This window comes from Pongo abelii, chromosome 1 (assembly GCF_028885655.2).
Source record: "Pongo abelii isolate AG06213 chromosome 1, NHGRI_mPonAbe1-v2.0_pri, whole genome shotgun sequence".
Lineage (NCBI taxonomy): Eukaryota > Metazoa > Chordata > Mammalia > Primates > Hominidae > Pongo > Pongo abelii.
The window spans coordinates 174,053,262-174,072,972 of record NC_071985.2 but is presented as its reverse complement, the minus strand read 5'-3'; the positions used below and the strand labels follow the sequence as shown (position 1 = coordinate 174,072,972).

At 42.0% G+C, this 19,711-nt stretch overlaps 1 long non-coding RNA gene across 1 annotated transcript in view; it reads left to right on the top strand.

Annotated features, from left to right (window-relative positions):
* Positions 1-19,470, top strand: part of LOC129060369 (uncharacterized) — a 68,435-nt gene extending 48,965 nt beyond the window's left edge. The window contains exon 3 of the long non-coding RNA XR_008527008.1: positions 19,238-19,470. This is a non-coding gene — a long non-coding RNA (uncharacterized LOC129060369). The remainder of the gene's footprint in view (positions 1-19,237) is intronic.
* Positions 19,471-19,711: the final 241 nt, after the last annotated feature.

The window sequence follows — 19,711 nt, the reverse complement described above, 5'->3', positions numbered from 1 at the left end:
AATTAAATATACTTCTGCAACTGAAAACTGTTACAGTTACCTAAACTGATATCAAGAGGGGCTTTCACCTTGTGTTGGGATAGAATTAAGCAGTAGATGTGGAGCCCACTTTGTATCCTAAAAGTCTCATTAGCAAAATTAAAAGTAACATAGAATTAAAATGTGGCTTTTGAGAAACATATAATGCAGTTGAAAAATCTAAGTTAACACACAAGAATGGCCTTGCAAAAAACTGAGTGTTACACCTGAAGGTGAGGTGAACAAAGAAGTCTTAGCCTGACATGTAAGTAGTGTTGATAGAAAATAAAGATTTCAGGTCATGGGATACGGCATAACCAATTCTATTTTGGAAGAGGGTGACAGAAGATATAGGCAGCTCCTTGTTACAAGTAAAATTTAGCTGAGAGGCAGGTGCTAATATTTGTCAGGTGCTTATATTTCCAAACACAGTTCAGTAGTCCCCTCTTATTTGCAGTTTTGCTTTTGGCAGTTTCAGTTGTGGTCCAAAATATTACAAGGAAAATTATATAAACAGACAATTCCTAAGTTTTAAATTGTGTGCCATTCTGTGTAGCATGATGAAATCTCACATAGTCCCACCTGGGTCGTGAATCATCCCTTTGTCCAATGTATCCACACTGTATATACTTCCTGCCTGTTAGCGACTTAGTGGCCATCTCAGTTATCAGATCAACTGTTGCATTATACCACAGTGCTTGTGTTCAAGTAACCCTTATTTTTCTTAATAATGGCATCAAATTGTAAGAGTAGTGATGCTGGAATATTGTTATAATTTATTTTATTACAGTAAGTTAATTTCTTACTGTACCTAATTTATAAATTAAACTTTAATATTGATATATGTGTATAGGAAAAACTCTAATATATAGAAAGTTCAGTAATATCTATGGTTTCAGACAGCCACTGAGGATCTTAGAACGTATTTCCCAAGGATAAAGAGAGACTGCTGTCCTACGTATTCACTTTAGTTTGTATTTTTCCATTAGCATCTGTGAATACGAATACCTCAATACACCCTCCAGCACCCAATAAAGTAGGCATTATTATGACCATTATAGTTGAGGAAGCTGCAACAATGAGAAGAAGCAACTTTCCCAGGGTTATCTGGGTCGTGTAAGTGGTAGGGCTGGGTTTCACACCCAGGCAATCTGTAGCCTATGCTCTTCAGCACTTCTATGTATGTTTTCCATGCTTACCTGTGATTACAGTTTCCCTGTTTTGTCCCCTAAGGCAGCCACTACCAGCTCCAAATAGAAGACTTGAAAATGCACCAAAGAATCTGGACAGTCTGTAGGTGACCTTGTATATGACTAGTTACTATGAATAAAAAAGCAACAAGACTTCATCAATGCTTGTTCTTTCCTTTTTTTTTTTTTTTGAGACTGAGTTTCGCTCTTGTCGCCCCAGCTGGAGTACAATGGCGCGATTACAGCTCACTGCAACCTCCACCTCCCGGGCTCAAGCGATTCCCCTGCCTCAGCCTACTGAGGTAGCTGGGATTACAGGTGCACGCCACCACGCCCAGCTAATTTTTTGTATTTTTAGTTGAGACAGGGTTTCACTGTGTTGGCCAGGCTGGTCTTGCACTCCTGATCTCAGGTGATCCACCTGCCTCGGCCTCCCAAAATGCTGGGATTACAGGCATGAGCCACCCCGCCCAGCCCATCAATGCTTATTCTTTGAGCCACCGCGCCCAGCCCATCAATGCTTATTCTTTGTCCATTATTATACAAGGCCTATAAGACGTGGTCCCTGCCCTTGAAGAACTTAAATATTCCCTGAAAGTAATATGAGGTACACAACCATTAATCTGGGGGCTAGATAAAAACCTACAAATTCCTTAACAAATAATTAAGGAATAATGACTCTATGCCAGACCCATGGTTTTATGAGACAAAAAAACTGACAGGATTTCTACCTTCCTAGGGCTTAAAATGCAATGGCTGAGATACATATTTAGTAGTTACAAATAAAACACACAAGTGCATTAAATTGTACATAAATATATACAGTGCGCAGTAATAAGAAAAATGGCAGGTGGGTGTTTGCTTAGACTTTTAGATGATGCAATAAAATAGATAAAAATAGATATTTCAAAGCTCAAAAGTTAGAGAAGGGAAAATCCTACATTGCATCAATAAAGGTCCAGCCAAGAGAGAGAAATATCAGAGAATGGAAAAGGTATGTTTAGTCTCAGCTTTGAAAAATGAAGAGGAATTAGACTGAGAATTGGGGAAGAAGATTTTATACCAAGGGAGCAGCAAGTCTAGAGTCCCTCAGGTGGCACAGAGCTCTGTGAATTCAAAGAACCCCACGAGGGCTGCTGTAGCCAGGATATAGCAATGGAGGGAAAGAGTGGTTTAGGCAAGGCTGGAAACACTGGAAACAAAGCAAGTTCTTGCAAACCGATCAAGGAGTTTAAGTAGTTGTAAGTGCAGTAGGAATCCATTGTAGGTTTACAAAGAGAAATAATTTACGATTAAGACAATCACTCTGGTTGCAATAGGCATGGTTTACAGATTTAAGACTGAAATAAGGAAAACCAATTAAAAGCTTTTGCAGTACTCCAGGTCTTTGGATGCTAAATTTCAGATACTTTTCACAAACCACAACGTGTACTTCGAGATGCTGCAGCTAGAACTCTGCAAACCACATTTCAGCTTGACTAGCTAGTTACCTGCTGAGCTCAGCCCATGGGGGCCACAGCAGGAGGCTGCACAGCCAGAGGAGAGAAAGAAGCGATTGTTCCTTTCTGTTTGCTTCCTGCTTTCTGTTTACTTCCCGTTCCTATGTTCATGAGCAATGTCTCTTCACCCTGGCAGCAGTAGTTGTTTCAGGAGCAATGGTTAAATCCAATTTGCAGTTTTTCTAACACTCACAGAAACAGCCTCATTGTGCCCCCTCAGTGACACTAACCAATCTGAGCCCCCTCCTCAGAGATCTGGGTCCCAGACCAATGAGATTTGTCCTTCAAACTCAGAAATACTCTCATCAGCCAGGCAGTGTCCCTTCTCAGAGTCTGAGTTTCATCTCTGCAGGGCCTTCTCTCCCATATTTCTAAGTTTTAATAATGCCAACCTTTCTTTTGTTGTCCCAGTTCCAGAGGCAGCTGCTTCCTGTAATTGTTGGCTCCATGATACCTTAGCATTCTCTTTTTGCCATGTTGGTTGTTGAGTTCCCAGGCAGCAATTCTCTATATTAAATTCTCCATGTTAAAATAACTGGTATGGTTTCTCTCTCGGCTGGACCTTTACTGATGCAATGTAGGATTTTCCCTTCTCTAACTTTTGAGTTTTGAAATATCTATTTTTATTGTATCATCTAAACGTCTAACCAAATAAAAGGGCAGACCCAGCCATGGAATAAGTATAAGCTTTGTAATCAGAAAAACATCAGAGCTACTTACTGGAAGTATGACCGTGGGTCTGACCCTTAACCTTTATAAGTCTTAGTTTCTACATCTATAGAATAGGTGCAGTAAACCTCTACTTCAAATGGTCATTGTGATGGACTGGCACAGGCCAGGCACATATTAGGTACTCAATTTGTGGCAGCTATTATTATTAAAGTATCTCTCACAGAAAGTGTTTGATTTTAGATAATTTATTCAACAAATATTTTAGAACATGCCCTGTAAGTGTTTTCTTCCTGTTCTCTCCTGCCCCCCTGCAGGTGCCTCTGACTCATGACTTCCTCTCTCATAAACGTTCCTCAAAGTTTCCTCCCTACACGTTTACTTGCCTCCATGTCCTCTCTCCAAAACCAGAATCTTCACAGGGTCAGGAAGAAAGCACTTAACACAATATCCAACATTTTGTGTAGATCCAATCATCATTTGTTGACTAACCTCTGCTTGCTAACTGTTCACTACGGCTTTGTCTGGCTTCTTACATCCTCTGAATACCTTGGCTTCCCTTGGGATACCTCATGATGGGGCCAAAGCATCAGGACAAAAGAGCAAAGCAGAAAATATGCAAAGAAGACACTTCCCACCACACTCCACGGCTTCCTATTCTCAAGGCCAGTGGCACTTCAGGAACCTGCTTCCCTTTAACTCTGTCCAGCTGGAGCCCTCTTCTCAGCCACCCAGGGCTGGTAGCGAAGGCCCATTCGCAGTTGATTAAGGAGTAATTAGCAAGCCCAGTCAGGATCATTAGCATTTCTATGTTCTCACTTGTAAATAATAACTGGTTTGAGTGAGGTGATTAAAAAAAAAAGAACAGCTGGTGGGAGATTTTAGAAATTTACCTACAGGTCCAGCTGAAGTGCCCACTGGGAACCCTTGGGAGCCTCAGTAGTCCAAACACCAGACAGATCCCCTCTCCCTGCCCCAAAACTATCCTTAGAGGGAACAATTGCAGAGACCTCTACACCCTCCTTATAGCACGAAAGTACAAATGTCTCCTCTCCTAGTAAGAGAGGGCGTGGTCATATTAGAGAGAAAAAAAAAAAAAAAAAGAAAAGAAATAAAAAACCCAGATTTTGGAGTTAGGCAGACATGACTTGAAAACTCAGCTTCTACACTTACTAATTTGGTGACCTTGGGCAAGTATCAGCTTCTTTATCAGAAACATACTCTTTGTCCTTATGGATGGAGTCTTTCTTTCTTTCTTTTTTGTAAACAAATCAAGACGGTATTCAACAGTAAAAAGATGAGTAGTTTGCTCAAGGAAAAGAAAGGAGAGATGAGCAGGTGGAGCCCATGGAATCTTTAGGGCAGTAACACAGTAATCTATATGATACTGTAATGGCCAATACACAACATCATGCATTTGTCAAAACCCATAGAATATATCCAAAAGAGAGTAAATCATTTTACCAAAAAGACACATGTATGTTTATCACAGCACTATTCACAATAGCAAAGATATAGAGTCAACCCAGGTACCTACCAATGGTGAATTGGATAAAGAAAATATGGTACATGTATATTATGGAATACTACACAGTCACCAAAAAAAGAATGAAATAATGTCCTTTGCAGCAATATGGATGCAGCTGGAGGCCATTATCCTAAGTGAATTAACACTGGAACAGAAAACCAAATATCGCATGTTCTCACTTATAAGTGGGAGCTAAATATTGGGTCCTCATAAAGAAGGCAACAATGAGGCTGGGCACGGTGGCTCACGCCTGTAATCCCAGCATTTTGGGAGGCCGAGGCGGGCGGTTCACAAGGTCAGGAGATCGAGACCATCCTGGCTAACACGGTGAAACCCCATATCTACTAAAAATACAAAAAATTAGCCGGGCGTGGTGGCGGGTACCTGTAGTCCCAGCTGGGAGGCTGAGAGGGGAGAATGGCATGAACCTGGGAGGCAGAGCTTGCAATGAGCCGAGATCACGCCACTGCACTCCAGCTTGGGCGACAGAGCGAGACTCCGTCTAAAAAAAAAAAAAAAAAAAAAAAAGAAGGCAACAATGGACACTGAGGACTACTAAAGAGGGGAGGCATGGAGCAGGGCAAGGATTGAATGTCTATTGAATCCTATGCTCACACCTGGGTGACGGGATCATATGTATCCCAAACCTCAGCATTACGCAATATACTCATTAACTATACCTGCTCAAGTACCCCCTGCATCTAAAATAAAAGTTGAAATAATTTTTTTAAAACAGAGAACAGATTCTCTAAGTCATTGTAGTTGAGAAAGAAAATATATTCATTTCAATTAAGAGATCTAGCCTTAAATTTTGCCTTTGCCAGTTGGTAGCCTTGTGACTTTGGACAAGTTAAATAACCCCCCTGAGCCTCAGTTTTCTCATTTGTAAAATTTATTAGAAATACCCTCAATTATCTACTTTCACGGGGTTATTACAAGGGTTAAGTTTTATAACGTACCTTAAATTTTAATAAATTGTAAAATTTACACAGCAAGAAAACCCACAAAAAGCCATAGGATGTACATCACAGAGAGTGAGCCTCAGTGTAAACTATGGACTTGAGTTAGTAATAATGTAATATTGGTTCATCCATTGTAACAAATGTAGTACACTAAAGCAAGATGTTTATAATAGGGAAAACTAGGTGAAAGTAGAGAAGAGTATATAGGAGCTTTGTACTTTCTGTTCAATTTTGCTGTACACTCAAACCAGTCTAGAAAAAAATCAAGTCTACTAGTGATTCTTTTTTTCAAGGACTACTTGACTATTCCTTACCCCAAATTGCCTAGCCCAATGCCTTTCAAACTTTAACGTACATGTTAGTCACTTGTACTGCAGGTGACTTTGTAGGTCTAGAGTGGTGCCTGAGATTCTTTCTGCCTTTCTAACAAGGAACGCTACTGATCCATAACAACACTTGGAGTAGCAACGCTCAAGATTGAAGCAGTAATTGTCTAAGTGACTGGAAATGATGGGTACTCCACAAAGGGGACACTTGCTAATAGGATTCCCTTCCCTACCATTGTTCAGTAACCTTAGGATCAAAAGAGACCCTAACACTGGGCTCTGCGATTAGCTAAATGAATAACCCAAACTTCAGGGACTTTGCACTTAAAAGACAACTGGATCCATTTAGTAATAATTCTCAGATAAGATTCAGGTCACAGACAGATGTGGTGGCTCATGCCTGTAATCTCAGCACTTTGGGAGGCCGAGGCAGGTGGATCACAAGATCAGGAGTTCAAGACCAGCCTGACCAACATGGTGAAACCCCTGTCTCTATTAAAAGTACAAAAATTAGCCAGGCATGGTGGTGCTCACCTGTAATTCCAGCTACTCCAAAGGCTGAGGCAGGAGAATCGCTTGAGCCCGGGAGGCGGAGGTTGCAGAGAGCCGAGATCCTGCCACTACACTCCAGCCTGGGCGACACAGCAAGACTCCGTCTCAAAAAACAAAACAAAACAAAACAAAAAACAAAAGACAACAGGTCACCCAGTTAAATTTGAATTTCAGATAAGCAACAATAATTTTTTAGTATATGTCCCACATAAGCGTGTTCCCCCAGGAACCAATTCACTTAACCAAGGGAATGCCTCTCTTTGGTCACTTTCTTGTCCTCCTCTTCCTCAGGAGCAAGTGGCCAGTAATGACCGTGTGAATGGAAATACTGAGCATGTATAGGAAATGCTGCTATTCATTTCTATCAGATTACTATTAACATGGTGTACCTGACTTCATAGTTTACAAAACACTTTTACGTCTTTTAGTCTAGTGTTTATCAAACTTTGACATTTATGCAGATCACCTGGGGGATCATGTTAAAAATGCAGATTTGGGCTCAGCAGTTCTGAGGGTTCACATCTCTAACAAGCTCCAGGGGGTCTGATATTGCTGTTCTGTGGCTCATATTTTGAGCAGCAAAGGTTTAGATATTCCCAGATGATAGATAGGCTGTATCACCCCCATTTTATAGTTAAAGAAACTAAGGCTTAGATAACATAGACATTCTCAGGTATACACAGAGATGGAGGAGGAAGGGGCGTGGAGCAAAAGCTAAACTCACTAAGATGTATGTCAGGCTCTACCATACGTCTGCCTCTGCAGAGGAGAGAAATCCTGGGTCTGCATCCCTTTTCAGTCCTTCGCAGGCTGCGTGATCTTGGAATAATTATTTGGCCTCTCTGAATCTCTGTTATCTCAAAAGTAAAGAGGTAGGGTAAACCTCTCAAAGGCTTCCATGAGAGGCTAATGAGATCTGTGAAATGTTTATATTCTGTAACAGGATACAAGCAGTAATAATTGGTTTATTATTATTATTAAATCCTGAATACAGCCCTTTAGAAGGTTGTTCTAAGTAGTTTACATGTATTCACTACTCCTCACAACACCCCTGCAAACTAGGTACTATTGCCATCATCCACCTTTTACAGTAAACTGAGTCATATAGAGGTTACGTGAACTGGCCAAGGTTACAGAGCTAGTAGAAGCAAGATTTGGAATCTGGCAGTCTGCTCTAAAGCCTATGCTCTTAATCTCTAGCTATGTTACTTCTTTCTGGGAATTATCTCTATCTCTCCCCCTGCTGGTTTTATAGATAAGGAAAATGAGGTTCAGAGAATATGATTTTTCCAGTGGTCAGTCATATAGCAAGACTGTAAATGTGATAAGAGCTCAGGCCACAGACAAGTACCTACTAAGTGCCATGTAGCACTGAGTAGGAGGTACCTACTGTGTGCCATGCAGCACTGAGGGGAAGAGGAAGCCTGGGTCTACAGAATGAGGGAGCAGAGATGGGCTGGGCAAGGGGAGAGGGGCCACGACTCAATTTGGCAACTTTAGTATGATCTCCTTTGTCAGGCAACCCTACTGATGCTTTGGGAAAGGTAACCAGTGACTTCCGAATGACGATGAAGCTCTGAACCTGCTTTCAGGATGTGAGGGTGGCAGGACATCAGACTCTAGGAAGGAGTGACTGAACTGAACAGGTGAGCTGCTCAGCCTGGTCAGCTGGTGTTTGCAGGGTGATCTAGGAAAGAGTTCCTGACTCCAACCATGCTAAGAGCAGTGGACTCAGACAGACTTGTGTTTGAGTCTTAACTCTCCCTCTTATTACTAAATGACCCTGGGCCTGTGACTTGAGACCTCTCTGTGCCTTGGTTTCCTCATCTGTAAAATAGGGATAACAATTGCACCTATTCCAGAGTTGTTGGAGGATACATGCGATCACTCATTTATTATTATTGTGAAATGAGAGATCTCAGGAAAGCATTTACCACGGTGCCTCAAGTAAGCTCTCAATCAACAAGGACTGTGGGTCAGAAGGAATAAAGGAAATACATTTCTGTAGTAATGGAGCAGTGGGAGGAAAAGACCAACTGGCTGAAGCCATTAAAACTCACTGCCAGTAAAAGTGATTTGCCTACTCAAATCTTAGAGTTGGGAAACTGCCATTTCCCTAACAAGAGGATGCAAATCAGTTTATTTGCCTGTGGGGACTGCATTTCTTTCTTCTTCTCCTTTCCCAAAGACATCTGTTGTAGGAGAAGAAATCTCAAGTATGCTGAGTAACTGCTTTGTGTCAGGTCCTGTATCGAGATCTTTCTTTTATACCCATCTAACACATTTTCCAGGATGTAAATTCCACTAACTCCATTTTATAGAGGAGGAACCAAGTCTCAAGGGAGGTTGAGAGCTACATCCAACATCCTAAGCTCTGGAGTGATACATCCTGGATTCAGATCCACTTCTGTTGAGCCAACATCAAGACTGGTGGGCTCCTTCCAAGGAGTCAAAGCTCTCTCTGGGCCCAGCTGGTACTCATCAAGGCTTCTGCGATGATACCACTAGGTGCCAGATGGTCTTGAAAGCACTTCATCTACGGGCACACAGTCATTTTCCCACAGGCTAGGTGGTTACGTTTTATTAGCCCCACTTCACCTCTGAGAGGAGGCAATTGAGTTAATTATTTGAGCTGAGAGCCCCTTGGTGGTATCAGCTGAGATAACTATCGCAGCTCCTGGCTGCCAGCCCTAACCAGAGCTTTTGTTTGTTATCTTCCCTCAGAGAAACTCGGCACTCAATTGCTCATTAACATGATTTGGATAATTTTCTCAACAGCCCTCCAGTGGAGCAGCTAAAGGAGAAACTGTAAAAGCCTGTGCCATTCAGATTGCCCCCCACCCCCAACCTTGCTCTTTCTTTCCTAAGTAGTGGAGAGAGACAGATCTGCATTTGAATTCTGGCTAGGACATTCACTTGCCGGGTGATCCTTATTATTTCCTCTCCCTAGGCTCCCCATTCCTCATTTGTAAAATGAGAATATAAATACCACTTGCTTCATGAGTTGTTTCAAGGACTAAATCAGAAGGAAGTTAGCAAGAGGGAGGGAGGGAGGTTGGTTGGTTTATGGGGTGCCTAATGGAGAACAGAAAATGCATGAACAATATTATTTGATCATCACAACGATCCTAAGAAATTAAGAAAAGGAAACTGAGTGACAGAGCAATTTACTCAAAATTTTACAGCTAGCAAGTATATGTAAGGGCAATGATTCAAACGCAGTTTGGGTGACAAAAAAGCCTAACCTATCTCTCTCATTTGCTCTTCTTCAATGTTCTTTATTCAATTTTTTTGTTCTTTATTCTCTTTAATTCTTTCTCATTCACTCTTATTTGCTCCCTTTCTTTCATTCTTAGTCTTTCCTATTTCTCTATATAACCAGCTAGAAAAAAGGAAAGATAAAAGATTGGACAAAGATATAGCAGTCCGGGTAGTAGATGAGAGGTCTGAACCGTGGTCTTTTGTGTAGACTCTGAGCCTGAGAGAGAGACAATTAGAGATTGGGTGGGTTAGGAAAGCAAAGAGAGTCTTTTCTGTATGGATTTACGTTCCGAGGGTCAAGGCCAAACCCAAGGTGAATATTTAACCCGTGAAACAACTCCTGTAAGTAAAAAAGAATACTCCCATCTTTTTCTTCTATCTCAAATTCATAGGTGAGGCTCAAATCTCACCTAGAGCCTGAGTTCAAAGCTCTGGCTCTGCCACTTTAGAAATGAGGCTTTGGACAAAGCCCTCCACATCCCCTAAGTCTCAATTTCCTCCCCTGGGCATGGTAGAAACATCCCTGCCCCCAGGATTTAGGTGAGTATTAAACTAGATCAGGCAGGTGCAATGCTCAGCGCCCTGCTTGGCCCCCAACAAGTGCTTGGCAGTACTAGTCTTTCTGCCCTCATTAACCCAGTGATTAACTTATAACCCTGCTTTCCTCAAAACTCTTCTCCAACATAAAGGTCTTTTGTAAATGTGAACTTTTCCCTTTCTACAGACTTCCCATGGTGATCTGGCCCCTTTAACTACAGAGATGTCAAGGAATCTTTGTGAATCAGCCATCAAGTGTGGGTTGCTTGACGTGACTGTGGGGTTAACTTACAAGTGACTAATTTTTGGAGGCGAGATTTTGTACCCTTCCCACTGGTAGCACCGTGGCTGGGTGTAATTACTTAGCTGATGAGTTTACTGAGGGGCTCATTAAACTTTCAGTATTAATATCCATATGAATACTTTCAACAAAACCTTTTGTTCTTGGAGTAGGGGATGTGGGAGGTAGTTACAGGAACTGTCTTGCTTTTCCAAATTTAATTGTCTAAATACAGTGCTGCCTCAGCAATCCAGGACATTTTTCTCACTCTTTTTCTCTTTCTTAACAGACCTCTGCCAAAAGCCTACTTTGGCAACAGGAATGATTAGTTTGTGTTTCAGTAAACTTGCTGCATCAGAGTCACTATCCCAGGGAGTTGAAATGTGCTCTATTTAACCAGTTTGAACTGCTATTTATTCGAATTGAGTCTGAGGCAGAGGTTGTGGGAGTTTTTGATAAGAGAAACTTAATGGCTCATAAGCAAGTCATCTCTCTTTTAGCAGATACTTTGGACTACACATGAATGTCCTAATCACAGTCTCCCTAAAGGTAGATCGGCCCCCTTTCCAGAGTCTGCTGAATTACTCACATTGTTCAGAGCGCTCAGCATTCTGCAAAGCTTTGTTAAATTAATCTTCACAACAACACCCAGGAGGAAGAAGTATCATTAGCACTCTCATTTTGCAGGGGGGGAGGAAACTAAGTCTCAGAGAAATTAAGGAATTTGCCTAAGTTCGCATCAAAATAAAGTGGGAGCATCAGCATCTTATCCAGGTTTGCCTGATTTCAGAGCCTGAGCTCACACTCCTCTGGTATTTGCAGCAGTTTTGGGGCTTCTGGCACACTACTCTCAGGCTTGCACAGGACCATGGGTTTTATAACTGGAGGGGACCTGTAGGTAGGGCGAACAACCATCCTGGTTTGCCTAGGAATGATGGGGTTCCTGTGACGTGAGACTTTCAGTTTTCAGGACCAGTCAAACTAGGATGAGTTGGTCACCCTATGGGATGAAAGGCTGCTAAAACTACCAAAAAACATAAAAAGTGAAAAAGCTTCTAGACTAATATGAGGTATTCTTATTACCTTTTCCCCTCTAAATTTGCAGATGAGAAAACTGAGGCTCAGAGAGGAAAAGTGACTTACCCAAGGTCACGCATCTCGTGAGTAGATGGAGCAGTAATTGGAAAACAGATCTTGGGATTCTCAAATCATTTCTCTTTTCCAATAAGGGAGGCTGCAGAGTTCAAGCTAAGGTGCACCTATTGAGCTCTTACTGCATGAGCAGTTACGTTGTGGGTTAGCAAATACCCAGGAGAAATAGGAGGTGTCCAGGTAATGCTGTCAAGTAGAACTTTCCATGATGATGAAAATGTCCAATATCAATGCTGTCCAACACACTAGTCACTAGCCATATGCAGCTTCTGAGTACTGAAATGTGGCTAGAGTAACAGATAAACTGAAGTGTTAGTTTTATTTAATTTTAATTAATTTTAATTTAAATAGTCATGCATGACAAGTGGCTACCACATTGCAAAGCACTGGTCAAATGGATATGATTAGCATTTCAGAAGCATTTTATTTCAGAGAACAGATTCTGTAGTGTGCACATTCTTGAAGAGGAAATGCTTTTTTTTTGGAAGGGAAGATGGGGCAGAAAAGAAGTACCATTCATGGATGGCATACTGACATACTGAGTAGCAGCACTGAAGTTAACATTGCTCCCTTACTCTTCCAACAAGCTTGTGCAATGGGCATCATCTTTCTTAGTTTATGAGTGAGGAAAGTGAAACCCACAGGAATTCAGTAAACTGCCCAAGGTCTTATTTGTGGAATGGGAATTTGAACCCGGGTCTGAATCTAAATCATGTCCTCTATCCCATGCATTACCAACTTGAATGTACATATGAAACATCTGCAGATCTTGTTGAAGTTCTGATTCTGGAGGACTGTGACTGGTGATTCTTCCTTTATAACAAGCTCCCAGGTGATGCCAAGGCTGTAGCTCATGGGCCATACATTAGCCAGAAAAATTCTCTCTCTTTTAATAAACCAAAACTTCCTCCTTTCCTTAACAATCAAGAAACACTAAATACCTACAGAAAGGAGGATAAATTACAAGTCGTAAAATAATCATTAAAGTTCTGAGAAAGAAAATGTGCCCTTGTTGACTTGAAAGAGGGCACCTTCCCCATTGGGCAGTGGAGTGGTTCTTCGCCAGGCAAGGTTCACCTGCCGTCCAGTCACATCTCAGTTTCATCAGATGATGCAAAATCAGCCAGGAAAGGGTTCTTAATCCAAAGGGTGCGGTAGTCTAAAGAACATGTGCTTTGGAATGAGGCTGGTTTGGGGAAGAATCCCAGTTCTTCCCCTCTCCAGTGATATGACTGTGTATGAATCATCCATCCCTCTGAGCCTCCGTTTTCAGCCCGGGGAAAATGAGGATGAGCATTTGTAATTCATGGAGATGTATTAATAGTAAAGGCCAAGAGAAATCCTATGTGTAAAGTGCTTGACAGGGCGCACACTTAATAAATGAGTGTCTCCTCTGCCCCTGTTTCTCCCTGGCCCTCTCACTCCTTCCCACCCTTCCTGTTTTTCTCACCTCTTTTAGGAAATCTTCTCCAAGGGCAACTCTGAGTGGTGAAGAGAGGATGGAGTCAGTTGACTCTAGACTTTGTCCCAGTCTACTACTTTCTACTATGACCTCCAGCAGGGCTGGGAGCTACACAGGCCAGGGACTTTGTTTTCTTCCCTTTCTTCCCTCAGGGCCCATCACAGAAATGTCTTCAGGCCCTCTTCACCACCTCACATCTGCACCTCAACTCCAGGTGGGAAACACAGAAAAGAGAGAGAGAGAGTGTGTGTGTATGCGAGAGCACTAGTCTCATCACTAAATTGTCGGTGCTGAAATCCAAATAACTTTAATTTTAAAAATTAATTATGTGATCTCTTTGACAGGCAGCAGAGTTCATATCAAGGGCCCATGTTTTAGCTGAATATAATGATTTTTTTTTTTCACCTTGGAAGAGTCTTAGAGGCAAGACTAGAATGTTAATCTAAAAGGAGTGCAAATTTCTTCAACAACCATTCCCACGGAGGAAGGTGAGCTCAGACTCACTTTCATCTGTCCTTCTCCCCCATGTGCTTGGCCAGGGTAAGGGAGTCTCCTCAGGAGGGCCCCTCAGTCTCCCAGACAGCTGACTCTCCCTGTGTAAATAATTCTAACGCTGTCAGTTATTCATCACTCATCTGAGCCACCTATTGAACTATAAGCTTCAGGATTAGCTTTGTACAACCCACACCCAGCACAGGGTCTGGCATATACACATGTTCATAAATGCAACAAATAAGCATTTATTAAAATGCATTGATTTGTTCAGTTTTGTTTATACCTCTGTGGTGGATTGCAATATTGATTCCAATTCTACAACCCACCCCACTGCCATCTTTTCCACAGCTAAGCCCCCTCCACGCCTCTACCATCCACACACATGCACTTTCTGATGCTGTAGGTTTCGGGTGAAACCAGAAGAACCTCAATTGTAAAAAAAAGAGCTTTAAAAGTGCTCTATTTTTTTTTCTCTTTTAGCTTCCCCCCACCTACCCCACCCTCCTTTTTTTTTTTTTTTTTTTTTTTTTTTTTTTTTTTTCTAAATTTGAGACAAGGTCTCACTCTGTTGCCCAGGCTGGAGTGCAGTGGCACAATTTCAGATCACTGTAACCTCTACCTCCCAGGCTCAAATGTTCCTGAGTCAAGCAATCCTCCCACCTCAGCCTCCCAAGTAGCTGGGGCTACAGGTGCACACCACGGCACCCAGCTAATTTTTGTATTTTTTTTTTTGTAGAGATGGAGTCTCACTACATTATCCAGGCTGGTCTTGAACTCCTGAACTCGAGCTATCCTCCTGCCTTGGGCTCCCAAGGTGCTAGGATTATAGGTGTGAGCCACTGTGCCCAGCAGCTTTCACCTTTAAATTTTAAAGGTTACCATTGCAGGCCTCAGGCATGACAGACAATAAGCAGGTGAAAAACCAATAGAAAAGTGTTCAAAAACTCCTGTGTTAACTAACAGGCTTCTGAATGTATCACTGTGGTCCACAGAGAAGGCTGGAGAAAGTAGCAAGAAGATGCTATGTCAACTACTACAGCCTTAAAACAAAGGTGGTGTCTATGTAGCTAAAATGTTTCCTATGTAGCTTGTGTTATTTTTGTTTAATCAAGCAAATAAGAGGGTTTTTCCATGGCAAACAAACAAACTCCAATGCATACCTTCTTTTCTTCTTTTTAGCAATGAATGAAAAAAGGAAAGAAGGTACAGTTCTAAACTGACCCAATTTATTTTTCTTTTCTAAATGAGATTAAGATAAAAGTTGGAGAAAGGCCTCTCAGATATGCTCAGAAATGATAGCTCAGCTTCTAACGGTTACTCAGCTTACATCTGATTAAGGTTTTCTGTAAAATGAAATTGTTCCTCATACCAGGCCCACTGGACTTGGAGAGCCCTAGGCTGGGTCCTGGCCTCACAGTGCTGGGTCTCTCCGGGGCCCAGGCTGGGGACTGGAGATCCTGAGCTCCTGTCATTTCCCTCCCCTCCTTCCTTCCTTCCTTCTCCCCTGGCAAAGACTGTATCCTGTTGCTCTGAGCAAGGCCCAAGAGAAAGGCCAGCAACAGGTTATTGTGCTGGGGAGGAAGACAAATGAGTCCCTTTTCTGTGGGGCTCCTGGCATCCTGTTGGAGGAAGGAAAGGACAATGCTTTGAGGGAACTGGCTTTGCCGACCCCCTCCTGGCAGGCTCTCCCCTCTCCTTTCCGGTGTACCGTTTGTCAGCCCCAAAGCCTCTACTTCCTGAGTAATCACTAGATGCACGTGTGAGGTATGCGGTTCCCCCATGCCCAAGGCAGATTCCTGGCCCAACTTCAGGAAGTGCAGCTCAAAGAGCCCTGGACCAGGACCCTGAAACAAGGGAGAGTCTTGGCTCCTCTCTCTCTACCAGAGTAACTACTGCCAGATCATAGCACATCTTAGGGCCTCTGTTATGGCAATTGTGTAAGTGCCTTCTGCACACTTGAAACTGCCCCCTGCATTAGGGATTCCCACACCTGCCTGTGCATCTGAGTCACCTGGAGAGCTCTGTTGCCCTACACTCTTCATATGCCACGCCTGGACTCCAGGCAAAACAAGTAGACACTCCATCCCCAGAAATGTTCTGTGGTAATTCCAGTTCCCCTGAAATTAAAAACAAAAAACAAACAGACAAAAAAACTATCCTTCCCTATCCTCTTACCTAGCTCTTTCCTATCCCCCTTCAATAAAGTGGTGGATTGATAGGTACACAGATACAAGAAGCAGTAAGGAGTAGTGGCTAGGAGAGTGAATTTCAGAGACAGACTTCCTGCAATCAAAGCCCAGATCCACCACCAGATATGTAAGCTTGGGTAGAACTTCGAACCATTAGGTGCTTGCCTTTACTTATCTGTAAAATGGTAATAATAATAATATTACTTTCTAGGACTGTTGTAGGTTTAAGCTAATATGTTCAAAGCCTTTAATATAGAATTTAGCTAATCGAGGATACTATATAAGGGTTAACTATTATTATTATTATCCCAGAGGTTCATTGAACATGTAATGAACTTTTTTTTTTCTGGACCTAATATCAAGCCAAGCACTGGTGACTTAGGAATGAATATGACACATTTCCTGCCCTCAAGAAGTTTTCAGGTCAGTAGGGAAGTCAGACTTGTGAAGAACCAACTATAACAAAATATTATTACAGGATGGATCCCCCTAGGAAGCAGGCTCAGAAGGTGTTTAGCACTCAGGATGTTCTTAGGGAATGCCTTGAGATGAACACTTGTGGAAGAGGGAAAGGCCACAAGCAGGACTGACAGAGTGAGAAGGCAAAGCATGATGCAGGCTCTAAAACTATCTTGGCCAATCCCACCAACAGCTCTGGAACTAAAATGACCCTTCAGAGTTGTCAGAAGTGAAGCCAAGAAAGCCAGAGCTCTTTATACTCCTGTATCAATCAGTCACTGGATGTAGGTTGCTACAGGAAGGAGTGTGACTTGGGATCAGCCATCTCTTCCCTAAAGGTTGACAGTACTCCAGGAACTAGAGTAACAAGTTCTTGATTGAAAAGGGATCTGGAGCCAGGCAAAGTGGCTCACGTTTGTAATCTCAGCATTTTGGGAGGCTGAGGTGAGCGGATTGCTTAAGCCCAGGAGTTTGAGACCAGTCTTGCCAACACGGTGAAACCCTATCCTATCAAAAATTACAAAAATTAGCTGGGCATGGTGACACTTGCCTGTAATTCCAGCTACTTGGGAGGCTGAGGCAGGAGAATCACTTGAAACCGGGAGGTGGAAGTTGCAGTGAGACAAGATCGCACTGCTGCACTCTAGCCTGGGTGACAGAGTGAGATCCTGTCTCAAAAAAAGGAAGAGAGAGAGAAAGAGAGAGAAGAAGGAAGGAAGGAAGGAGATATGGGAGATGCATCCCAGTGTCCACCTCAAATCTATAAGGTCAACTTTGATGAAACAACAAAAAGTACAGAGAAGAAGATGAGTAGCTAATAATATATATTTAAAACCCTGATATTTCTATGGCATTTTATATTTTTCAAAGCATTCTCTTAGACAAAAGCTTACTCATGACTTCCAGTCTAGGGTCTTGAGGTAGGCTGGGAAGCCATATGTTATAAAGGAGAAAGCTTTGGATTTGGAGCAGAGAGGACACCGTGAATTGCAGCTCTGCCGCTGTCTAGCAAGGAGTCTTACACATGCCTCTCATGTTTTCCAGGTCTACTCTGTGAAAAGGAAATGATCATACATAATTCACACATTTGCTGTAAGGATTTAATTAAGTGATAGACAAAAAGTAGAGTGGCACAAGTCAAACTCAAAAAATGGTAACAACAAAAACAATTTCAAAATAAGCAACAGCAATAAATGTTACCTACTATTTTACAAATGAAAATACTGAGACCAATAAAGGTGAGATACTTTCTTAAGAACTCACAGTCAAATGTAGGTACATCCAAGACTGTAACTCACATACTGAGATCAGTTTCATGTGACCTCATACCTTGTCATCTTACCTATAGAACCCACAGAAGTTGATGAACCTCTGAGGGATTGATTCAGGTGTTTGGTTTGTGATTAACATTGGAAGGAATCTTAGAGATCATCTTGTCGCCTTCAGAAATCCGGAGCTTCATGTGTCCCAGTCTTTGCATTGACTAGAATATAAAGAAGCATAACCCAGTAGTAATTAGAAACAAATTCTCATTTTCTCTTATGTCCTTTGAAAACTTTAAGAAAGATCAATTCCCAAAAAACATGTCTCAAGAAATCTTTCCTTCCTTACTAATTTATTGAATTTGACTGTTGTTGCAGGACCACATGCTCAGCAAACACACTGGCACTCTTTCTCAAACTTCAGCCTTCAAGGTGCTATTTTCTTTCCTATATTTCCTCTCAATTCTTTATAATGTAGATGAACTGAGTTTCTGTCTTCTGCCTTGTATGGACTACCTCTTCTGCTTTTCTCTACCCATATTTCACATAAAGCACCACAAAAATCAAGGACTCATATTAGCAAAGATAGAAATCTCCATAGATGGACTGGGTTCATGAGAGAGGAGGAAGGAGAATGGGGCAGAAATGGTACTCAAAATTATTAACAATGGATATAGTAAAGTGTATTAGTCCATTTTCACACTGCTGATAAAGACACATCTGAGACTGGGAAGAAAAAGAGGTTTAATTGGACTTACAGTTGCACATGGCTGGGGAGGCCTCAGAATCATGGCGAGAGGCAAAAGGCACTTCTTACATGGTGGCAGCAAGAGAAAATGAGGAAGAAGCAAAAGCTGAATCCCCATCATATCTTGTGAGACTTATTCACTATCACAAGAATAGCATGAGAAAGACCGGCCCCCCATGGTTCAATTACCTCCACCTGGATCCCTCCCACAACACATAGGAATTCTGGGATATACAATTCAAGTTGAGATTTTGGTGGGGACACAGCCAAACCATATCATAAAGATACCTATGAATCAGAATAGATTAGCCAAGGAATTGGATTAGGGTCCTCAAGGCCCTCTAATGTCCAATGACCTAACCACTGGGCTGCTGACTCACAGGGAGGTAAGGAAAATCCTGGAGTAGAGTCTGGAATGGCTGAGGTAACAGAGAGAATATTCAAGGGACTCAGGGCAACAGAAATCTATCAATTGGCATAAAAATGTTTCAATTTTTACTATTTTTACAACTGGTGCAGCCTTACAGGTACATTGCAAACTCTCTCCAAAGCCTGAGCTCTTACCACCACGCCACATTCCCCAAAAGACATGCAAGGAATCTGACTAGGGAAAACCATAGCATGTTACCTCTCTTCTGTCTCTCATAGGCATTATAGTATATGTAGCCTTGAAATCAGAAGACTAAGAACATACAGGAGAACATAGCCTTGGAATCAGAAGACCAAGAAACAATTTAACTCTGCCCCTCCAGAGCTCTGAGAACTTGGGCAAGCCTCTTACCCTCTGTGAGTTTCAGTTTCCTCATTTATTTAATTAAAATAATAATACAGATCACCTGAAATGTAATGAAAATTAAACATCCTTATGTAGGTAAAACCAATTGGCAGCATGCCTGGAATATAGTGAGTGCTCAATAAATGCTTTTATCCCCCACATTCTGTCTCTTGTATTTTCTTTCTATACCCTACTCCTATTCCCTTGGATTCATACACCTGAACTGGAAACACCCAAAGTCAAAAAGAATAAGAAAAGTCTTTAGAAATGTAGCATATTACCAAGATCTGCAAATTTCTGCCCGGAGCAGGTGGTTCTAATAAAGAAAGTCGGATCTTATGTTGAGT